A 24,302-nucleotide genomic window follows, 5' to 3' on the forward strand; every position below is an offset into this window, starting at 1 on the left:
ATTCTAGGTCAGACCAAAGGTCCATCTAGCCCAGTATCCTGTCTACCGACAGTGGCCAATGCCAGATGCCCCAGAGGAATGGAACACAGCAGGTAATCCCAGGGCTGGCCTGAGCCATTTGTGCACTCTGGGCTCCGGGAGCGCGGCGCCGCCCCCAGGAGTGCGATGCATGCGTGGTCCTGCCCCTGGGCGTGAGGCACCCCCGGCCTTGCAGCACATGCGCGGCCCTGCCCCCGTCATATGTACGGCTCCACCCCCAGGTGCCTGGCGCATGCGTGGCGCCACCCCGGGCGCACGGAGCATACACGGTGCCACCCCAACCCGGTAGCCCCACAGGGCGCCCCCTACAATGGGGCACCCCGGCGGTAGCCTGGTTGGCCCGTACGTTGAGCGGGCTCTGGGTAATCCTCATGTGATTCCCTCCTCTGTCACCCACATCCAGAGAAACTGAGGCTGGGGTATCGTTTCCACCTATCCTAGCTAATAGCTATTGATGGACCTAACCTCCCTGAATGGACCTAACCTCCCTGAATCTATATAGCTTTTTTTTAAACACTGTTAAAGTTCTAGCCTTCACTGCATCCTCTGGCAAGGAGTTCCACAGGCTGACTGTGTGCTGAGTGAAGAAAAATTTCATTTTCTTTGTTTTAAACTTGCTGCCTGTTAATTTCATTTCAGTTATTTTATTGTAGGAATAAGTAAATAACTTTTCCTTAATCACTTTTTCCATACTAGTCATGATTTTATAGACCTCTGTCGTATCCACCCTTAGTTTCCTCTTTTCTAAGCTGAAAAGTCCAAGTCTTTTTAATCTCTCTTCATATGGGACCCGTTCCAAACCCCTCATCATTTTTGTCGCCCTTTTCTGAACCTTTTCCAGTCCAATCTCTCTTTTTTAAGATGAAGCGACCACATCTGTATGCAGTATTCAAGTTGTGGGCGTACCATGGTTTTATATAGAGGCAACAAGATATTTTCTGTCTTATTCTCGATCCCATTCTATTTACTTTTTTGACTGCCACTACACACTGAATGGATGTTTTCAGAGAACTATCCACAATGACTCCAAGATCTCTTGTGTAGTTGTAGCCAAATTAGTCTCCATCATATTTCATTTGCCATTTTGTTGCCCAATCATATAGTTCAGTAAGATCTTTTTGAAGCTCTTCAGTCTGCTTTGGTCTTAACTGTCTTGAGCAGTTTGGTATCATCTGCGAATTTTGCCACCTCACTGTTTACCCTTTCTAAGATCATTTATAAATAAGTTGAATAGGATGGGTCCCAGGACAGACCCTTGGGGGACCCAACTAGTTACCTCTCTCCACTCGGAAAACTTACCATTTATTCCTACCAATCAGGTAGCTGTAAAATAATACTAAAAAGAACTTCACTAAAAGATGCAAGTACTGCTGAATCTGAATATTTTTTGTATCATGATTTGCTGCATATCCTGGCAGGGGGAAAAAAAAGCCAGAATTGTTTTATTTATGCACAAAAGATGCATTAACACAACAGTTGACTGAGATTTTATCTTCTTCTTCCTCTCTTTTAAAACAAAGTTTGCCTTGAGTGATAATTTATATGCTGAATAGTGATAGAGATGTAGCCGTGTTAGTCTGGTGTAGCTGAAACAAAATACAGGACTATGTAGCACTTTAAAGACTAACAAGATGGTTTATTATCATCTAATAAACCATCTTGTTAGTCTTTAAAGTGCTACATAGTCCTGTATTTTGTTTCAATTTATATGCTGGAGTTTTGTGAGGCCTATAATTGGCTGTTCTACTTGTTCACTTGAAGACATGTTTATGAAGTCTTTCAAAAATGGCGGCTGAGCCTTTTATGATAAGAAGATCATCCATACATCATCTGTTTCTTTCACTGGAAGAAAGCAAAGATACTACATTTGTGAATACCAATATAGAAGTTCTGAGTCCCAAAAGGACTCATGAAACCTCACTGAAAATACTTTTTGTTGTAGCAAAAGCTGAAGTATTTCTGGGTAGCACTCATCTATCACATCTTCAGTACAATTCCAGGTTTATTTTTATACTGTGAAGTTGTGGGAAGATTATGCTTTAATGATGGATTTCACATTTCCTCATGAAATAGTAAACTCTTTATGGACTTGCTGAGAGACACAAGCTCTAATATGGAGTATATGACATTAATTCTCTTCATACCACAAAAAAAGTATGCTCTTTCCAAATTTCTCTCTCTCTCCCTCTCCTCAGAACAGGTTCTATTGTTCCAACATGTAGGAGATTAACTATTGGATTCTTTACCTTCTGATACTACAAAGGGTCTTATTGATAGTGATGGTTTATTTTTATTCACCTTGGGGAAAAGATACACTTGGCCAAGGAGACAATGATTGAATTCTATAATTTTTCAGTATACCTTTCCCCTGATTATTTCAAATACCCATTTTATGAGGCCCACAACAGAGCATTCTTTGGCTTCGTCTAGACTTCACTGCTTTTCCGGGATACAGGAGGTATCCCGCAAAAGCAATGCCATGTCCAAGGAATGTGTCCGCTTTTTCAGAAGAATTTTCGAAAAAGCAGATGCACTCTTTTGCCATCCCTGCAAACCTCATTTTACAAGGAATAAGGGATGTGGCAAAAGAGGACTCCTTCCTGAATTTGGCTCAGTGTAGATGCACCAGATTTTGGAAAAGCCTCTTTCAACAGTAAAGCAGAAAAAGATATATAATTTGTGGTATGTAAATTGTGTATCTTTTTCCGATTAAACTCTACGTTCTAGACATAACCTTTGTTAGGGGTAGAGCTGGAAGAAATCTGCCCAGACTTGGAAATCCAGAAAAAAGAAACGCTTTTAGGAGTGCATTGTTTTCCTTGGTCTACCAGACCTCAGAAAAAAGCAGCAATGCCCTCCTCTTAATGAGTAATCTGTATATTGGAACCTTGTGCAACAGTTTTAAAGGAAATACTTGACATAATGTAGTTTGAAGACTCTCTCACTGGAAAGAGGGAGGGACTTATTCCTTTGCCTAGAGACAAAGTAGGCACTCAAGATTTAGGTTCCCCACACAGTTTAACAAAATATTTCAAGGATATTAGAGTTTAGCCACAGTTTATTCAAGTGGAGCAATATTTGCACTAGGACAGATCTCCTGAAGTTTTGAAAATGCAGCAAACTGGAATCAGGTGAGGCATCAGTTCTAAAAAAGGCTGGCAGGAAAATCTTGTTTAAATTAGATTTGATTTAGATTTTTTTTCTTTTGCATGTGCTCACAATGGAACACCACAAAAAAAAAAAAAAAGAGAACGCAACTAATATTATCAGGGCTTAAGCTGCTGTATCCAAGGTTAGTCTGGATAATTCTTAGGGTATGTCTACACTACAGCACTAATTCGAACTAACTTAGGTTGAATTAGTTAATTCGAACTAAGCTAATTCGAATTAGTGCATCTAGACTTAAAAACTAGTTCGAATTAGCGTTTTGCTAATTCAAACTAGCATGTCCACACTGAGTGGACCCTGAACTGACGTTAAGGATGGCCGGAAGCAGTGCCGGCAGGGCATCAGATTAGGACTTAGAGCGTGGAGCTGCTGCCTCAGGCTAGCCGAGGGCTGTGCTTAAAGGGACCCGACCCCCACCCCAGACAGACAGTTCTCAGGGGTTCCCCACTTGAAAAGCAGTCCTGGCTTGGAGTGCCCTGAGTGCCCACACTCGGCACATCACAGCACTCGGCCATCAGCCTGGCTGCACTTGCCGCAGGCTGCCATCCAGAGGGGGGTCAATCAAGGGGCTTCAGGAGAGCTTCCACCCCGAGGAGCCCGCAGAGCCAGCCCAGTCCTCCCCATCGGGGGCTCGTACCCCATTCCTCCCTCACCTCCTTCCACTTACCCCTTCCTAGCCCCCCTTCCTGATGTACAAAAGAAAGGACACGTGTATTCAGAAATAGAAACTCTCTTTATTGAACAAAACTCGGGGAGACTGGGAAAAGAAGGTGGGAGAGGGGAAGAGAGAGCGTGGGAGAGGGGAGGGCAACTAAAATGATCAGGGGTTTGGAACAGGTCCCGTATGAAGAGAGGCTAAAGAGACTGGGACTTCTCAGCTTAGAAAAGAGAAGACTGAGGGGGGATATGATAGAGGTCTATAAAAGCACGAGTGGTGTGGAGAGGGTGCATAAAGAAAAGTTCTTCGTTAGTTCCCATAATAGAAGGACTAGAGGACACCAAATGAAATGAATGGGTAGCAGGCTTCAAATTAACAGAAAGTTCTTCTTCACAAAGCAAATAGTCAACCTGTGGAACTCCTTGCTGCAGGAGGCTGTGAAGGCTAGAACTAGAACAGAGTTTAAAGAGAAGTGAGCTAAAGTCATGGAGGTTGGATCCATGGAGTGCTATTAGCCAGGGGGTAGGAATGGTGTCCCTGGCCTCTGTTTGTGGAAGGCTGGAGATGGATGGCACGAGACAAATGGCTTGGTCATTGTCTTCGGTCTATCCCCTCCAGGGTCCCTAGTGTTGGCCACTGTCGGCAGACAGGCTACTGGGCTAGATGGACCTTTGGTCTGACCCAGTACGGCCATTCTAAGCTCAGGGTCGAGGGTCTCAGTGGACCACCTTGATTTTCATGCCAACCTGTTCCTGGGTGGCCAGGCTGGCAGCTATCCTGCTCTAGACGGCCACTTTCCTGTGCCTAGTGCGGAGGTCGTGGATGAGGTCCACGATGTCTCCACTAGACTAAGCAGGCGCCCGCCTCTTGCGGACCTGGGCATGCTCCCAGGAGCCGCCAGCCTGGTCCCGGGAAGAGGCGGAGGGCTGGGTGGCAGCGGGTGGCTGGCTCGAGCCGTGCCAGTTGCAGGGTCTGCTGGCTGGGTGCTGGCAGGCTTGCACCTGGCACGGGCACCGTAGCCAGCCCGTGCCCCTTTCAGGGCTCCGGGGCCGGGAGAGGCGCCGAAGAGTTTCCCTGGTGGTGCCCAGAGTGGCCACCAGGGAAAGCTGGGGAGGGCTAGCCTCCCACTAGTTCGAATTAAGTGGCTACACAGCCCTTAATTCGAACTAGTAAATTCGAACTAGGCGTTAGTCCTCGTAGAATGAGGTTTACCTAGTTCTAATTAAGCGCACCGCTAGTTCGAATTAAGTTTGAACTAGCGGTTTGCATGTGTAGCGCCTATCAAAGTTAATTCGAACTAACGTCTGTTAGTCTCCCTTAGTCTCTTCTCTGCAGAATTGGTAGGAATGTTTCTTCAGCTGGCTCAACTGAGCCCTCTACTAAGAAGGATGTAGCAGTCTTAACCATAGGCAAAGTAATAGAGGGTTCAGTCCATATGTACACGTGATCTTTGACAGGAAACTCCCACTTCATCTTAATCACAGCCTCCTACCAGTTGAGGAAGAATTATAGAGCTGTTCCCCAACTTTTGACGTGTTTTGTTTTGTTTTTGGAAAGAGAGGCTTTGAGTAACCACGCAACACACCTCCATCATAATCATCCAGGAACCCACCCCTGCAATTAGCCCTGGTGCCAACTCTGTCCCCATGTCTACACAACTGATGTCATCACTGGACCTAACCACATCAGCGACTATATCAGGGCTCATTTAACTGCACATCCACTAATGTCATCTATGCCATCAAATGCCAGCAATGCCTCTCTGCCATGTATATTGGCCAAACTGGACAGTCTCTGTGAGAAAGAATTAATGGACACAAATAAGACCTCCAAAAATGCAACACACAAAAACCTGTTGGAGAATACTTTAACCTGCCCAGACATTCATTAATGGCTCTCAAAGTCACTGTGTTGTTTCAGGCCAAATCTTCAAGCCAAATACACAGGGAAGAGTTGGAACTTAACTTCATTTACAAGTTTGATTCCTATCACAAACGTATGAATAAAGACATTGGTTAAGCCATTAGCATGTGGAAGGTAGTGTGCTAGCTAGCCAGTTAAACAATGGGTACTTAGAGAAGGTGCAAATTGTTCTTATCAGCTTCTTGTCAATTTTACACTAATTCATTGTTTTCTTCCATTCTTTTCCCTACCCCTTCTCCTAATTATACTTGGATCTGGACTTTTAATACTTCATTCATCTGAAGAATTGGGCTGTGCCCATGGAGGGTCATGATACCATCTATGTATTTTGTTAGTCTTGAAGGTGCTGCTAGACTATTTGTTGTTTTTTAAAGTTTTTCTTTATTAGAGAAATAGCCCTGTTAATATCCTGGGTATACGTTTTTGCTCTGTTCCTCGTGGCCCTATAGTAAAAAGGGAAATCATAATTGGCTGACTCAGTAAGAGGCTTTGAACTAAGGAAAACCAATCTAGATCAGCTAGTTTTTTGGTGCATCACCATGTAGAGTGGAAGCCTAGGGATTCAACCTATTTGCATCAAAGTTGAGTTGGAAATCCAAAAGAGATACTACATGAGGAAGAGACACTCAAAAGGGGAGACTCTGGTCTACTAATCTAAGAAGTGGGCTGAAAAATATTTATGCCTTCTCAGTGACTGAGGGGAGAGTAAATATAGTAATGTCAAGTCTGTTCTCCACTCTGGCACTCCAAGTGTAGAAGGTGGGAGCCCGCAAGACACATTAAAAAGTACGTTGCATCTATAAGCTTCTGCTTTTGAAAAAACTCTCCAAGGTCCCAGAGTCTCTGACCCTTGGAGATAGGGTCTTTTTTACTTTGTAGTGGCACTTGGAACTTCTTCCAAAAGGGTACCCCAAGATCTTTTAACACAAAAGAGCTTAAACAAAAAAGAAAACAATCTGTAATCTCTGACAGCTGATCTCTCAGTCTTAGGCATGCATACACAGACCTCCTATTACCTTCCAGGTCACAAGAATCAAATCATAGCCTTAAGAAAAGGTAATTTTTATTAACAAAACAAAAGATATACTTTGTAAAGCATACTTAGTTACTAGGTGTTTTGAAACAACTGAGAAAACAACAAATTAACACAGAATTTCATCCCTAGATACAGCTTAAAGTTACAGCATGGGGCGGTGAAGGAGGGGAGCACATGGATTTAGCACGGAGAAGTTTAACCAAACAGAACAAAGAAAATAACCTAATCATGTCTAAATATACATTCTCTGTCTATTCACTTATCTGTGCTTCAAGGTCCAGTCCCAGTATTCTTTGTAGGCATGGTAGTCCTGTCTGGTTCAATTCATCTTATTTCCCCAGCTCTTGGCTTAAACTGACACAGAAAAACAGCAGGCACGTACCCCTTTCAATTCAATTTTCAATACTTTCTCCTCTTTGGTTCTCCTGGCTCCCTGCCAACACTGTCTAGCTACCTGTGTTTAACCCTTTGCTTACTGAATGTTTGGATGTTGAGAAAAGGACAGCATTCCTCTTAAGGTACGTCTAGACTACTGCGTTTTGTCGATGGAAGTTTTGTCGACAGATACTGTCGACAAAACTTCCGTCGACAAAGAGCGTCCAGACACATTGAGTTCTGTCGACAAAGCAAGCTGCTTTGTCGACAGAACTCCGTAGTCTGGACGCAGTGTTACAGGCAATAACACCTTCTGTCGACAGAGTTCTGTCGACAGAAGGTGTTATGCCTCGTAAAATGAGGTATACCAGCGTCGACAAAACTGCTGAGTTCTGTCGACATTATGTCGACAGAACTCAGCAGTAGTGTAGACGCTGGTATAGTTTTGTCGACAAAAGTCCACTTTTGTCGACAAAACTAGGTAGTCTAGACACACCCTCATTCATCACAGGTAAAGGAACAGGCCACAGTGATTATAATAATTGTCTTATTAGCCCTTAGGACTTCTTACAGTCATATCTGAAAAGTGTAACTGGAACCTAACTTCAAAGTTCCAGCACATACTTACTTGCACACTCTAAAAAGGGCCTACCCTGGCCCTTCTGTGCTTCTTAACTGGTCATCTGGGAAGGTAAGAGGAAGGAACTACAGTCTATCACTTTAATAAAGGTGATTAGCACCCTCTTAGCATCTTAAAAGATGTGCACAAATGATGTCTATATATAAACTGGAGGTCCAGAAGTTAATGCTATAAAGAACATACATTAGGGCAAAGTCAGCTGAAGCAAAGGACAGGCCTAATCATCGGACTCAAAGCCAATGCTCTTTTGAAAGACAAGTAAGTGACTGCAAGAAATCCAACAGCAATAAGAGGTTGGTTTTTTCCGGTTTAACAAATTCCTGAACACCAGTGCTCTTTCCAATTCACTGGCAAAGTACAGATTTTTCTAGCCTGCAGATCAAAGTCATGGAAACTTATAAAACTACCTTTCAACTTCACATTTGGTAGCTTTTTACTCTTATTACTGAAAGCATCTTGCTTATTTGGTACCACCTTGTCCAAGGAAGCTCTTCTACCAGAGAAACTTGATGTACACATTCATACTTCTTTGAACTAACTTGGCCTCAATCCACAAAGGTATCACAGTCTTCCTCATGTAATAGGGAGTGGTATTGTTGCTCCTCTAGTTGGTACAAATACCCTAAGGAAGTAGAAATGCGTAAGTTAAATGGGAAAAGAATCAGTAAAGGAATAAAGGTATATATAACAAAGTCATTCAAAGCCTCAGGGATGACTCTTCTTACTGTATGCACTCCATGAAAAGAGTAACAAAAGAGAGATCATGCACATTTTATCAGGATGTCTGTAAGGTTACTTACAGTGTCTTCCATATACACTCTCATTGTGATGGCAACAGGGTGGCTGTTAAACCTTAAGTTCCTTTTCAGTTCTACATGAGAAAACTAAGTACCTCCTTGCCAGGATGATTTACTGCTTTCTGCATCCCTGCTGTGAAGATTGACTAGCATGGAGAGAACAGAGAGGAACAACTCTTATGTGTACGTTTTTGTTCTAGGATTCTCCATCTCAGGTTGTCTGATCGTGCTTTGGAAGAATACATTATGCCCAGAGTTAGGGATGTTAGATAGTAATTGAATAGTTGTGTAAGCGTGTGAAACTTTAGTGGTTACACAGTTATTCAGTAGTCCCCAGAGCAGGGTCAGCAGTCAGTGTGCTCCCAGCCCCACTCCTGGGTAGCGCCCTGTTACCCTGCACTGCTGCCTTTCTATCAGAGAGGAAACTAACCCACAAGGGGAGCCATTTAAAAAAACCTTCCCACGCAGACTGTCTCCTGCCTGCAACTCCATGCTGCTGCATCTAATATAGAGGGAGCAGCGTGGCATGGCAGTAGCCCCTGTCCAAGGGACGAGGGGGGAGTTGAGCTCCTCAATGACAGAGGCTGCTCTGCAGCAGCAGTCCTTGTCTATGGGGAGTTTGTACCCCCTGTGGACAGGGGCTGCCTCTATCAGTAGCAGCAGCATGGGAGCATCCAGACAGCAAACACAGGCAGATACTGTGCTTGTGGGGAGCTGGCTTTTAAGCCAGTTCCTCATGGGCACTGGCTCCTGCTCCCCCCAACCTTTGCTGCCTCTGACACAGAGTCAGCAAGAGGGGGAGAGGCTTATTGGTTAATCCTGTAGTCATCTACATGTTGGCATCCCTACCCAGAGTGGGGGGAGTGAATGTGGTTGCCTGGTTGTGTGTGTGTGTGTGTTTCTCCCTCCTGACTAATGTTTGTTTAATAGTGTGAAAAGGAAAAGTGTTCCTCCATAAAAATTGCTAATTTTCTCATGTTAAGGTTCTGCTGTAAATAGTTCTGAGTTGAAGAACACTTCAGTATTTTACGGCTTTGGAAGCTGTTATTCTGAAGAGTTCATTAAAAAAGATGCTGTGGCAATAGGGAATGCTCCACTATGAAGGCTATTTAACATGGAGGGTCTTAGAATGAAAATTCACAGGTAAGATAGAATTTTCCCTATTTCTTACTAGTTTGTAAAAAAATGTATCTAATCTTTCCTCAAACCTGTAAAGCCAGTCTTTTCACAGAATAAAACAAAAAAATCAGCATGCAGAAATTCTTGAGCTACTGATTTCAGTGCTTGCAGTGTTGTGTATGGAAAGAACAGATGAAAAAATATCAAAAGTTCATGACTGAATAAGAGGCTTATTTGGTATTCTGTTGGATCTTGCAAACCTTCAGAGGATCAAAATTAGCATTAATAATAAAAATTAAAATTGTGATTAAAATAATGGGGACTCCATAAACTTGTTTGTTCAACAGTGCAGTGTTCTTGAAGAAACAAAATATCACTGGATGATTACCTGTACTATTCATTCCCTCTAGTTTGTGGATGGGGGCAAAATATGGCCCACAGGCTGAATGCAGCCTAGCAGGAGTCTCGGCCATACTCCCTGCCTGCCCCAGCTCTACAGGCTACTCAGAGCAGCTGTCTGCAGGGGCCACGTGCTTCTGTGAGTGCTGTGAGCCCCGGAGGAAAGGGGAGAGGCTTTGCATACGGTTCCTGCACCAGAAACTGGCCACGCTGTGTGCAGGACAGGCCATTTTCGAAGTACCCTTCTCTTGAAACTTGCAGCATTGAGAGCAGCACATGGCACCTGCAGCCCATGCAGAAGGCAGGTAGCCTAACTGTGGGATCTGCTGGGCTGCTGGTTGGGAGCCACCCTGGTAAGAACCTCCCAACTAGAGCCTGCCTCTGGCACTCCGGCCTCTCCTCCCAACCTTCTGCCTCCCCTCTTACAGCCCTACTCCACAAAACCCAAACCCTCTGTACTCGTATCCCCTTCTAGACCCTGCACTCCAATTCCCTTCCTCCAGTCACAACCCTCCTCCACCCCTGCCTCAGGTCACAACCGCCTTCCAGACCCTGCAATCCCCTCTTGCAGGTCAGAATCCTCTCCTGTACCAATACCCTCTCAAACCCCGCATCCTAATCTCCTGTCCCAGGTCACAACTTCCTCCCTTGCATTCCCTCCTGTATACCTCCTCTAGGTCACTACCCAAACTCCTGCACCCCCTCCTGCACCAGCTCATAACTCCCTCCAAGATCCTTTGCACCCCAACTTTCAGCCTTTGGCTCATGTTCCTCCTGTGTAGACTGTGATCAAGGCATCCATTAACCTTTTTGTTAAACTAACCAGTTTCAGCGCCTTGAGTCTAAAAGACTTGTTTTCCAATTCTTTAAGCATTCTTGTGGCTCTTTAAACTATCTCCAGTTCATCAACATCCTTCTTGAATTGTAAATACCAACACTGGACACTGTATTCCTTTAGCAGTTGCCCCAGTCTCAAATACATGGATGTTATAACCTCCCTAGTCCTACTTGATATTACTCTGCTTAAAGAGTTTGGGATTGCAGTTGCCCTTTTGTTGAAAGCGTTATAGTAGGAACTCGTGTTCAGTGGATTATCCACCTTGGCCGCCAATTCTTTTTCAGAGTCACTGTTTCTCAGAATAGAGTCCTCTCTCCTGTGAGTCGGACCAGTATTTTGTCCTAAATTTGACTTCACATTTTGCTACATTAAAACACATTGCTTACTTCCAGGTAACTAAGTGATCCAGGTTATTCTGTGACCTGTCCTTTCAGTTATTTGCTATTCCCACATTGTTTGTATCATCTAGTAATGACTTTGTTTGAGGTCATTGGTAAAAATGTTAAATAGTGAAGACTAAAAACCAATCCCTGAACGACTCCCCTGGAAATTCATTCATTCATGATTCCCCTTTTATTATTACATTTTGATTTATTTTTAATCCATTTTACATGTGCCATGTTGATTTCTTAATCCAAATGCCACATGGTATTAAGTGAAATGCCTTATATAAGTCAATTACCTCAATGCTGCTGTTTTTATCAACTAAATTTGTAATGTCATAAAATAGATAGCCAGTTAGTTTGACGGGATATTTTATCCATAAAACCCCATGAGGATTGGTTTTAATTATTACCTTCCATGAATTCTTCATCAATCAAGTCCTGTATCAATCATTATGTTTTCCTTGGGAATGACATCAGACTAATAGGACTGTATTTACCGATGTTGTCCTGTTTACCCTCTTTAAATATTGGCACATTAACTTTCATCCAGTTTCATGGAGTGTCTCCAGGGTTCCAGGACTTACTAAATATCATAATTAGCAATTCAGAGAGCTTCTAACCATATCTTTTAAAACTATTGAATGCAAGTTATTTAGAGTTATTAATTTAAAATGTCTGCCTTTAATAGCTCTTGTTTTAACAACTTCCCAAGTTATTGTTGGAATGGAAAGCATTTCATTCTCATTATATAGCTACACTAAAGTTTTAAGAGTCTGGGTTTCATATCTGCAATTTTCTACCTAGAGATTTAAAGTAAGGATGTTAAGGGCTAGTTGATTAGTTGATGGAAGCAAATGTTTTTCGGATAGTCAGTTGACTAGTCAATTCCTCCCCCCTTGCTCCCTCTATCAGATAGAGGTGGCAAAGGGAGAGGGGGGAGAGGGAGTACTTCAAAGCAGCAGTGCCACACAGCTGATCCCCAGCTCAGCTGTGTGACACTGCTCCTTTGAAACACCGCCTTGGTGTTTCCAAGCTGCAGTGCCATGCGGAGCCCGGGATCAGCTGGGGACTCCCCAGCTGATACCAGGTTCTGCTGAAATGCTGGCGGAGCCTGGGACCGGCTAAATCCCCAGCTGACCCCGGGCTCCACATAGCATTTCAAATCAGCAGTGCAGCACAGAGCCCCCGGTCAGCGGGAGACTCTGAGTCCCCTGCTGACCCTGGGCTCCATGAGGGCGCTTCCGCTTTGAAATGCAGAAGAGCCCCGCTAGGGACTTTTGTACATTTCAAAGCTGGCACGCCTGGAGTCAGCAGGACTTCCTGCTGGCCCCAGGCTGCACACAAAGTTCCGCATTCCCAGCAGGGGCTCTTCTGCATTTCAAAGGAGGAATGCAGAAGTGCCCATCGACTAGTCGAGTAGTCGCTGGAAATTCCATCAACTAGTCGACTAGTAAATTAATGGCTAGTTAACATCCTTCATTTAAAGTCCAAGTAGGATAGGAAGCTTGAAGTGCACTTAGTTTGGCTTTTCATGTGTTGAGTGGATAAAAAACATATTCCACCTTTAGTAGTTGATCAAACTAAGGCAGGCAGAAGGCTAGGGAAGTGATGACTCTTAAGCAGATGTTGATTTTCAATTGATATTCCAACTCAAATGTGAATTTGGAAATGGGATAAACAATAGAAATAGGTATACGGACAGAAGAGGGCGGAAATCCTGTGGAATATCGTGCTGAGATTACTAGTATTATAGAAACCCAAAAAAGAACAGAAAGATGTCTGAGAACTGTACTGAGTAATTAAAAAGGGCAGTTAATAATATCAGATACATAATGAAGGTCAATATCTTTTTAATGTTAGGTCTTCCACTGCCCATTACAGTATGTTATATCTGAAGACACTGAAACTTATCATTATAGTTCTACAAGTACATGCACTGTACAGAAGTAGTAATAAGACAAGATCCTCAACCTAAAGATATTACAATCTAGGAAGAACACAATTGCTAGGTGATATTTCTGCCATGTTGGGGTGTGAAAACAACAATATGATTAGTTTTAAAAGAATTTTGGCAGTGTGTGGGAAATGGATTCTACAGAAGGTTTTGCAGGAGGAGACAGAAGGCTTTTGGGGGTGAGGTAACAAGCCATTCCAAGCAAAATGGTCATTCAGAAAGCAGGCAGAAGAATGGGAAAAGTAAATGAAAGGGGCATTAAGGATTGGAAATAGTAAATGAACTGAGAAAGTGGGAAGAAAGGAGAGCAAAAATGTAGACAAGAAAAAAAATTATGTAGGACTTAAAAACTTAGATAGGGCCATGATAAGGTGGGTGCATAATTGGCTGGATAACCGTAGTCAGAGAGTTGTTGTTAACGGTTCTAAATCCTGCTGGAAAGGGATAACAAGTGGAGTTCCTCAAGGGTCTGTTTTGGGACCCGTACTGTTCAATATCTTCATCAATGATGTAGATATTGGGATAGAGAGTACGCTTATTAAGTTTGCAGATGATACCAAACTGGGTGGGGTTGCAACTTCTTTGGAGGATAGGGACATAATTCAAAATGACCTTAGCAAGTTAAGAGAAATGGTCAGAGGTAAACAGGATGAGGTTTAATAAAGAGAAATGCAAAGTGCTCCACTTAGGAAGGAACAATCAGTTCCATACATACAAGATGGGAAGCGACTGTCTAGGAAGGAGCATGGCGGAAAGTGATCTAGGGGTCATACTGGACCACAAGTTGAATATGAGTCAACAGTGTGATGCTGTTGCAAAAAAAGAAAATATGATTCTAGGTTGTATCAACAGGTGTGTTGTAAGCAAAACTCGTGTAGTCATTCTGCCGCTCTACTCTGCACTAGTTAGGCCTCAGCTAGAGTACTGTGTCCAGTTCTGGGCACCACATTTCAAGAAAGATGTGGAGAAATTGGAAAGGGTACAGAGAAGAGCGACAAGAATGATTAAAGGTTTAGAGAACATGACCTATGAAGCCAGGCTTCATGAACTGGGCTTGTTTAGTTTGGAAAAAAGAAGATTAAGGGGGAACATGATAGCGGTTTTCAAATATCTAAAAGGGTGTCACAAGGAGGAAGGAGAAAATTTGTTCCTCTTGGTTTCTGAGGACAGGACAAGGAGTAATGGGCTTAAAGTGCAGCAAGGGAGGTTTAGATTGGACATTAGGAAAAAATTCCTAACTGTCAGGATGGTCAAATATTGGAATAAATTGCCAAGGGAGGTGGTGGAATCTCCCTCTCTGGAGATATTTAAGAACAGGTTAGATAGACATCTGTCAAGGATGGTGTAGACAGAGCTTGGTCCTGCCTTGAGGGCAGGGGGCTGGACTCAATGACCTCTTGAGGTCCCTTCCAGTCCTATGATTCTATGAAGTTGAGGCTCTTGCACTTGATGTGGTAAAATGAGAAGCTACTAAAGCTGAAGTGTCCAACCAGTTCTGAAGCAGTAGTAGTTACTGCTATAGCAAACTAGTCACACTGACCCGGCCAAATAGCCGCATGTGGCTAGCATGTTGGACACCTCCGTATTAAAAGATGTGAGAAGGCATCTGATCAGATCAGCTGAAGAAAAAGATGAGTGAATTCCACAGCAAAATTTACATTGACTTTACTAGAGCTAAGATTTCATCCCATGTCTTTCTCTGAATGCATAGCAAGCATAGCATAAATGTAATACCTGGAAGCGCGAGAGAAAATTGATTTAAAAACCCAATTCTAACGTTTTAGACTTAAAAACAAATCTATTCTAAATTAGAAGTTTAAAACAATTCTAAAGAAAATGTTATACAAAAGACATTCAAGAAACAACTATATTTTCTCATGTGTTTCTACTCAGTAGGTCTTAAAAACTGGTTTTAAAGTTAGCATAGTAGTGTAATGGATTGTTAGAATGGCACATCAATAATACAGAAAAACAGTAAAATCCTGTCATGAGATTAGTCTAGGCAAGCTTTATATTTCACAGGATTGAAGCTGTCAGTGTTAAACCTCCTACAAGGATCCTTCAGCTTTGTACTCCATGTGTAGTAAAAAGGTTAAATTCTTTTTTTAACATTCTCTAAGGCAAGGATAAATTGCATTATTCTAAGATTAGCTCCCTTTGCAAATTAAATGCTCATCTTCATTATTTGACACCCATTATCCTGGTTAATTTAACCAAGTAATAGTAGATTCAGGGTATTAAAATGTTTGTCTTAATTATTATGGTTTTCTAGAGATGCAATAATACAGGTTGCTGGACAATCTTATAAAACATTATTTGGCATACAGTATGTATATATTTAAAATTGAGTTTTCTAGCAGTGCTACTTCATAGCAGAGATCATCTTGTTTTACTGTTAAAATAACAAAGAGAATTCCGTTTATGTGATCTCTTCTTTTACCATGCTTCAATTGACCATGTGTACTAATTTTTCATCTGATGTTCCAGTATTCTAGGAACTTCTTTTGGGACCCCTTTAATTTCCTATTTCATTAGTCAAAACATTTGATTTTGTAAAGCTTATTTTAGTTGTCCGAGATGTTTTCCTATACCATGTAAAATTTACTCTGTGTTTACCAGAAATAAAAAGTCCAATGGAATCAGTGTTGTGAACAGTTTTTGGAATAAAGTGATGAGTAGAAAAGACATTATTGAAACTATCCCTTTGCTGAAAGTGAATATTAACATTTGTTCAGATTTCATGTTAAACTCATTCGGAATGCTACATTGCTGGAAAAAATCATGTACTTCAAGAAGTATGTACTTGTTACTTCTGAATCAGGAGCTTAAAGTAATAACATCAGCATACATTTTAAGTGTCCAAACTTAAAAAAACCCCACAGAAATGTGTCCTTTAATTTTTAAAATGTGGACCTTGATCATAGTATAAGCCTTTTTTCTAAAGATAGTACTATTCTAAAGACAGTATTAAGTTCACTTATAGTTGTCACTATTATGTACTGTTGTTCGAAGGAGTTGACGCAGTGGTGCACACTCCGTGTAAATCGGAATAGAATCACACACATTCTTACACACTTTAAAGAAGCTTTTGTTGGTTTTTGTTGTTGGTTTTGCATTTTCTCGAGGTCACTGATAGTTGAAAGTTTCAAAGGTTACCATATCAGAGGGTTTTGTTCGGTAACCGAGGTCAGGTTAAAAAAAGTTAAACCATCACATGTATTTTGTTATAGGCAGGACTATACTTGTACATTCTAAGCCTTGAAGCAGTTTCAGCTACTTTAATTAGCTACTATTATTTTTGTTAGATATGCAATTTAACCTGACTGATAAGGGTACTTTTCACTTGTCAATATAATTGACTTTATCACCTTTTAAAAAGTTTTAAAAGGTAATCTCTGGAGAGGTACAAATCAGTGATTTGCCAAATAGAATTATACAAAATACAACATGTCAAAATTCACCTTCCTGCAGAATGGCCGAATGCCAAATATTGTAACACACGTTTGCAACTCTAGTACTGTGGCATGTACTAATTAAATGCAAGTGACACAGACTAAATTCCCTCAAGCTTAGTAACTGAGGACATAAGTAAAATATCTTTAAATGGAATTTCAGATACTGAAGATGATTAAAACAATCATATCTCATAACCTGCAGCAGTTTTGGTGAGATGTTTTGTAACTAAAGAAGAACTCACCTTAGTATTGTCTGTAAAGATACTGATGAACTATGATGAGCAATGACAATTTTTGACAGCTTTAGGGCAACCTGTCTAGACTTTTCTACAAAAAGTGGTATTTGTATTGCTGCAGTTTTTCTGCCAGATAGCTTTCTGCTTTTTAAATAACTACATTACTCATTATCTTCTGGAAGTTTTCAAGGGTCCTGTCGGGGTACGCCCCTGACGGGGGTTGCGGCCCCCTTCTACTGGCCCGTGTCTCGGTCTGGGCCCCTCTTTCCGGACCTATACAGTACCCAAAGTCCCAAAAGTCCAGGTCCCTCTATTAGGGTATATATGGTACCCAAAGTCCCAACACAAAAGTCCAGGTCCCTCTATCAGGGCACATACGGTACTAGAGGCCTGGCCACTCCGAGAAGCCTCTCCTGGCCCGGGGTTTGATTATCCACAGCAGGGGGAATAGCTAGTAGGGGGACCCAGGCCCTCCCTCTCCACCGGGTACCAGCCCACGGCCCTTTAGGCAGGAAATCCGGCCGATACACGCTAAGCCAAACTTTGTATCCTTTGCCCTGGGCTGCTTCCTACCACGCCCCGATTCCCCTGGGGCCCATTTGCCTCCGAGGCAGTACCTGCTGGGGTTGGGGGCGCACTCCTGCCTCCCTGTGTCGGCAGCTGCTTTCTCGGTGTCAGGGTCAGGCACGGGCAGTGACTCTGGTCCCAGCTGCTGAAGAAACACTAGCCCAGCCTGGTCTCTCCCTCACCCTGCAGTCTCCCTGACTGGGAGGCTCCCTCTGCTTTTATATCCGGCCTCTTCTGGGAGCATGCCCAGTAGGGTCGGAGGGTCGGGACTTTCTCCGCCAGCTGGGCCTGGGCTCCCCCCTGTCCGTCAGTGTGGGGCCTGCTCGCCCCATCACAGGTCCTTATGCCATTTAAAAAGGGTCACTATAAATATGATTTATACAATGGTTTGTTGGGATTTGGGGTTTTTTCCCCTCTAATATTGTACCTTGCCCTCTCTCAGAAGAATAAATTGTATCAATTGTATACAGCTTTACTTACTCTTTTACTAGTGTTCTTTTATCTGCATCCTCAGTTGGTGTAAATCAGTATAGTTCCATTAGGGATCTTGCCCCTACCATGTAAATAAAGTTGTAGCTACATTAAAATATACTACAGCTAATGCCCAGTGGGCATATTTGATTTCTCTTCTAATGGGTCTTCTATTATTCTCTGGTAGCTTCTACATAACATCTTGCATGGGCATCCCAAGAGCTAGTAGCTTCCTCTTAATATTAATAGTGTGAATCAGCCAGCAAGGTGTACCCGGAGTGGTAAATATAGCCAACTTCTGCAAAAGAGGAATAAGACTTCTATAACGCACTCTCTGGGTACGTCTGCACAGCAGCATTATTTTGGAATAACTGATGTTATTTTGAAATACCAAAATGCATGTCTACACAGCAAGCCATTATTTCAAAATAATGGCGAGCTGGAGGACTTCTTACTCCAACTGCTATAACCCTCATTTCACGAGGAGTAAGGAAAGTCAAAGGAAGAGTGTTCTTCCTTTGGCTTCCTGCTATGTAGACAGTTCCAAAAGCTGAATTAAGCTATTTGATTTCTGCTACTCAATAGACATAGCTGAAGTTGTGTATCTTAATTTGACTTTTGCCTTGCAGTGGTGATGTGCCCTCTGAGTCTACCGCAAGCACAGAGTAAGAATTGGGAATTAGTTCCTTATTCTCTGGTTTCAGCATGGCCCTACACTGAATATTACTGTATATTGATAGCTATATTTTCCTGTCAGCTGTTTTGGAACCTAAAGTGCTACTGTGAGAGAAGACCAGAAAATAATGATGATGATAAACTAGTTATCTGCTTTCCTAAACTGCAGTGTCAGTAGAGGTTTTGCCATGTAGACAACATGGGTAACTTCTAGGTAAAGAATCTTTCTCAGTTTTACACTTCACTGGCTACTCACCTGCCACTTAGCTTTGGAAATGCACTTTGTTTGGAGAAAGTAGGGGAAACTGTGGACTGTTGTCTGAATTGTAGTGATTGGACCCAGAAACAGTTTGCAGCTGCAGGATTCTTCTATGCTTGTGTGCCTTACCAGCTACAGATAAGGTGCACAATGAATGCTGCTGATGGGAGTACTTTTTAGAATGAAAGCTAAACATAAAGATTTAGATAAAGATCCTTCCTTAAATGCTAAGGGTTTCATCTGAATAGTACACACTGAAGTTTCAGTCCCCACCAGCACAGTCTGTTAGGACAGGTAGTTCTTGCAGAAAAAGAGAGAAGTGGATACAAATTTTAAAATAATAAATATAATTTGGGACACTTCACTTTTTAATTGTTACAATGATTTTTGTTTTCAAATAAGTTGTTGAAAATTTTCAACAATATTTTTCCCATGAAAGAAACTAATTGTACCGGTACAGGTATTTCTGCAGTGTAGCAATTTTAAAAAATCAGAGCTGTATTCTTATGGTTTTGAATAGTAATGTAACTATTAAAGCCCGGATACAATGAACAGTGTCAGAAAAACCCTATCTGAGTGCACTTTAGATCTTTTGAATATAACAAAAGTTTAGTGACCTAGAAATGAATCAATAAAAAACTGTTCTCTATATGGCAAATTGAAGAACTGAGGGATCCTTACAGATGCATTGACTTTACAATGTATCCTGAATTGTTAAATGCTTTCTGAAACTCACTTAATCCTTTGAGTACTGTAGCAGAGATTTTTCTCTGGCACTTGAGTTTCCTATTTTTCTGTAAGTTTGTTATGATAGAAACCAATGTAAGTTGCTTAAAAAAAACCCTAATATTAAGATGACATTTTATAACACCAAGTTAATTTTTTATCTTTTTTAAATTAATTTGCAAGTTCTTTATTACTTTGCAGAATGCTGTTTTGGAGTTATATGAGCAATTTAGTATTCTTTGCACTGTAATGATCCCCAGTTCTTAATTGATAAGTGTATCATAGATTAGTGTCTGATTTTTAGATTTCAGGCTCTTCAGGGAGTGGACTATATTTTTTTGTTTGTTTTACACCATTTGGAACACCCTGCTGATGATCAAGAAATAATTAAAAATAATAGCACAGAGAGATTTCGTACACACTATACATAATACTAGAACCTGTCTTCACAAAATGTAATATTGGCTCATATAGCCACAAACACGAGAAATCCTGGTTCCACTTAAATCAATGGGACTCATCCGATTTTTATTCCAAAACCTCATAAGGAAAGATGGGCTTTGTGACATATCCATGAGACTAAAAAATCCAGATTCTGGTGGACCAAAGACAGAAGCCTGTTTTATAGTTGAAGATCCCTCATGAAGAATGTCATGCTAGTGATTCCTATTTCTCTCCTTCAGATGGAAGGGAATCTAGTTGAATCATCTCCACTGATCATAACTGCCTGGCATTATGTGGAGACAGAGAGATTCTCTTAGGTAATCAGGTCCCACTGTATTTCAATGTTGTTAATTGTTATACCATGACATTATCTTTACTTCTGAGTAATTCTGTTTTTTAGGGTTAGGATTTTAGATTTAAACCAACATATTTAACTCTGTATGGAAGCCAATTGTAGCCAGTTCATCTCATGTTCTGGTGAGAGGCACTCCCTGATAACAGTGACAAAGGCATACATTATTGTAGCAAAGTCTGATTTTTTTTTTAAATCACACATCCTTCTACACCTGGTAGGAGCGAGAAAGAGATACACTTGGCCATTGTTTTTTTCTTGTATCTCCAGGAGCAGCCAAAGATCTAATCGGACCTCAAAAAGCAAACTTGAACTATAAAAGGCAGCAACCCATAAGGGATACCAATGTAATCCTTACCAATGCTTCTGCTAGCTTTTTGAGTCTACTAATGTTGATTTAGTCTCTTCTGACTTAAATGATAGTTGAATCTCTCTCATCCAAGTCTGGCAGACAGTTCCACTGCATCTAAAGTTGATTACTATGAACACTTAGAGTTGGATATCATCTATATATTGAAGGCAACACAGCCTGTATTTCTTTACCAACCCTAATAATGCCCTCTTACACGTCAGGGAAGATTTTCCAAAGCACCTAAGGGATTTATGGGCACAAGATTTTCAATAGGACTTGTACTCATAGATTTCTTAGTTGCTTTTGAAAATCTTTCCTGATTCCTCAGATAAGAGCTCTTGAGGGAATACAAAATTGCACAGTAGTAGCCACTGGGGGCTTTTCCCATCGACAAACAGAGGAAAGGCATGCCTTCAGCTCTACTCACACCACCATCTTCAATCTCTAGCACCACACAGGATGGCCAACCTGACGCCGATGCCCTGCGACAGTCTAATCTTATGTTGTTGGATTTCCTGACTCTCCGGACAGAGGAAGTAATCAGTTTCTCCATCTCAGATGTCTTTGAGGCCACCCGGGCCTCAATGCAATCATGGCCCAAAGGCTGACTAGCCTCCTCTTTCTTGCCAACCCACATCAAGAAGCAATTTAGTGTTGCTGGGACCACCAGTCCAATTAGTGGTGACACATTACTACTCTGAGTAAGTCTTTGCACTGGTCTGCCACTTGGAGCCTTTCTCATTTGAGGGCAAGCTCGGGCAGTTGATCCTGGACGTGATCTGGATCCAGTTTCCGGTCACCATCCTGTTGGCCGGCATCTGGCCTCAGATCCACTCTCCCTAGCGCTGATTGTTCTACTAGCAACAGTCAGCTGATCATGGCTCCCTGATATAATGCTGATTCTCTTCCAGGTAGCCAAGAGCCAGAGGTTGGCGCTGGATTGGAACACTAGTTCCGATCCCACAGTATGTCCTCTTGGTACCGCACACCTTTGTGGCACCACTCCTCACAATGGAAGTGTTTCAAGTGCTGGTGCCACTCAAGGTTCCGACACCAGTCCGCTTCCTGGAGGGCGTCCTGATCTCTGCAGTGAGCACTCCCAATGTTGCCCTCTGGTTCAGCCCCTCCATAGCTATCCCATTCCATATCACCTTCCCAGCCTTTGGATGTGGCCTCAGGAGTTTTGGAAGCATTGGAACTGGTGCTGCCCAAATCCCACGAGGATGGTCCATGAACTAGTGGCCACCTCAATGGCAGTTTTGCACCCAGTGGACATATCACTAGGGTCATGGAACCTTATCCAAGTCCACCCCCTCAGTGCATCTGAGCCCAGGGCTTCAGGGGCTATAGGTAGTTGCCCACCTCTTGGGTCCACCCCATAGGACCTCTACAAGTGAGCCTGTCATTAGCCTTGGCAGTCTTTGCCCCTGTCCCTCAGCAGCTGCATGAGCTAGAGCCTGGACCTTCCATGGCTTCGTCGTCTTCCTCTCCTGACAAGGCAGTAGTTGGCACATTGGTGGCTGGGCCTCCTCCCGTGAACTAAAAGGTACTGCAGGTTCTGTTTCATAGGGTAGTCCAGAGTCTCAACTTGCATGTGGGGGAAGTAGCCAAGCAGAAGGAGTTGAGCACAAATACTTTTTTCCTGTCAAAGGGTTTGAGTGTCACTTCATCCTGTTTCCTTGTGTTGGAGGTGGTGAACAAGAAGGAGAGGCAGGGACACCAGGCAGCAGTGGCGAAGTCAAGGGATGCCAAGGCACACGGTATATTCTGCTGGGGGAACTTCACAGAATAGCCAATCAACAGGCTATTCTGAGTATATAGGACTATAATTCTGGGGCCTTCCTACAAAAAACCAACCAAACAAAAAAAACACAAACACCTTGGGCATTTAGCTAAAAATACAGGAAAAATCTTAAATAAAGGAATTGTTTTATATATTGTGTGAAATTCTGACTTTTTTTTTCTTTTTAAAGTCAATGAAAAATTTGCCATTGACTTCAATGGACCATATTTCACCTGTGTATCTTTTAACATTTATTATTACACTTATCCATAAGTGTGGCCATATGGGGACAGACCAATGATCCATCTAACCCAGTACCCTGTCTTCCAACAGTGGCCAGTGCCAGATGCTTAGAGGGAATAAACACACCTTTTGTGAACTCAGTTATCAAGTGATCCATCCCCTGTCTAGTCCCAGCATCTGACAATCAGAGGCTTAGGTACATCCTGATACATCCTTCACCATCTTGGCTAATAGTCATTCATGGACTTTGTCACAGCCCCCCTTTATGAAAATTGGCTTATGAATATGCATAACTGAAAATGCTTTAGGCAAAATGCATATCATATAACATACTTTTTAAAGTTATGATCTGAGTGTGTATATTCTATTTCTTTGCAGGTATCACTCTTGTATGTGAAGTTAGAAATATGAAGTGTGGATCTGTTTACAATTTTAAATGTGATAATGTTGTCTATTACTGATACTCTGGAAACTTAATGGCCCAGTGCTCAATGAAACAGTCTGTAAATGGTTTTGTTTTTCCTTTATGCCTAAACTGTGGTTAGTCCTGGAAAGACATTACCACACATCTGATACTGGATTCAGTCTTGAATCTGATATTTTCCCCTGGGACTGGAGACACTAACAAAAGGTTCCTTTCATGGGGAAAGTGTATTTAAGGAATGGAAGGCAATCAGGGTTTTGTCTCCATCTGGCTTTTGAAATTGCCTCCCCACTTTAAGAAGATACACGTGAATAAACCTGAAATCAGAACTCTAGAGCTGTAGACCCAAGCCAGAGAGAACAATTCGATCCTGAAAGATTTTAGCTGAACCAAAGAAAAGGGGTGAGGAACATACTTTAAAACAATTTCTCTTAATGTATTAGGCTTAATTGGCATGCTTGTGGAACTCCCTGACAAAGATGTTGTGAAATCCAAAATTACAGCAAGTTTAAAGAAAAACTAGGTGAGTTCACAAGAATAGGTCTGTGACAGGTTCAGTCACAGAGGGCCCTTGGGGTTGTCACTCAGTGTCCTGGCCATGCCACTGAGTCCTCCAGTGCCCCACACCATCTGTCGTACTAGGCCAGAAACTCTGGTCTCCGGCTGCCTTAGATGGCCCAACTCCCCTCTATTCTGTGGCCTCAGCAGCCCCCAGAGAACTCTTGCAGAGGAAGCCATCAGGTGGGTGGGAAGGTGGCTGGTGGTCTGATCCATGCACAATGCCATGTGCTCCATCATGGAGGCGAAGGTGGAGAACATGTTATGCTGGCACACCAGCTCTTCTCAGGTAGCCTTTCTGTCCTCCCATTTAACCTAATGCTCCTTCCAGTCAGCAACCGGCTGATTATGTTCTGCCTTGAGTCCCTGCTTGAGGGACTGCAGGCAGACTATCTGCTCCCTCCTGAGCTCATTCCAGGTTCTTT

General features: G+C 42.4%; 1 protein-coding gene across 5 annotated transcripts in view; it reads left to right on the forward strand.

Annotated features, from left to right (window-relative positions):
• The window catches only part of ELP4 (elongator acetyltransferase complex subunit 4), a 345,800-nt gene that overhangs the window by 6,115 nt on the left and 315,383 nt on the right, over positions 1–24,302 (forward strand). The gene's annotated exons all lie outside the window — the stretch shown is intronic.

This window comes from Pelodiscus sinensis, chromosome 4, assembly GCF_049634645.1.
Source record: "Pelodiscus sinensis isolate JC-2024 chromosome 4, ASM4963464v1, whole genome shotgun sequence".
Lineage (NCBI taxonomy): Eukaryota > Metazoa > Chordata > Testudines > Trionychidae > Pelodiscus > Pelodiscus sinensis.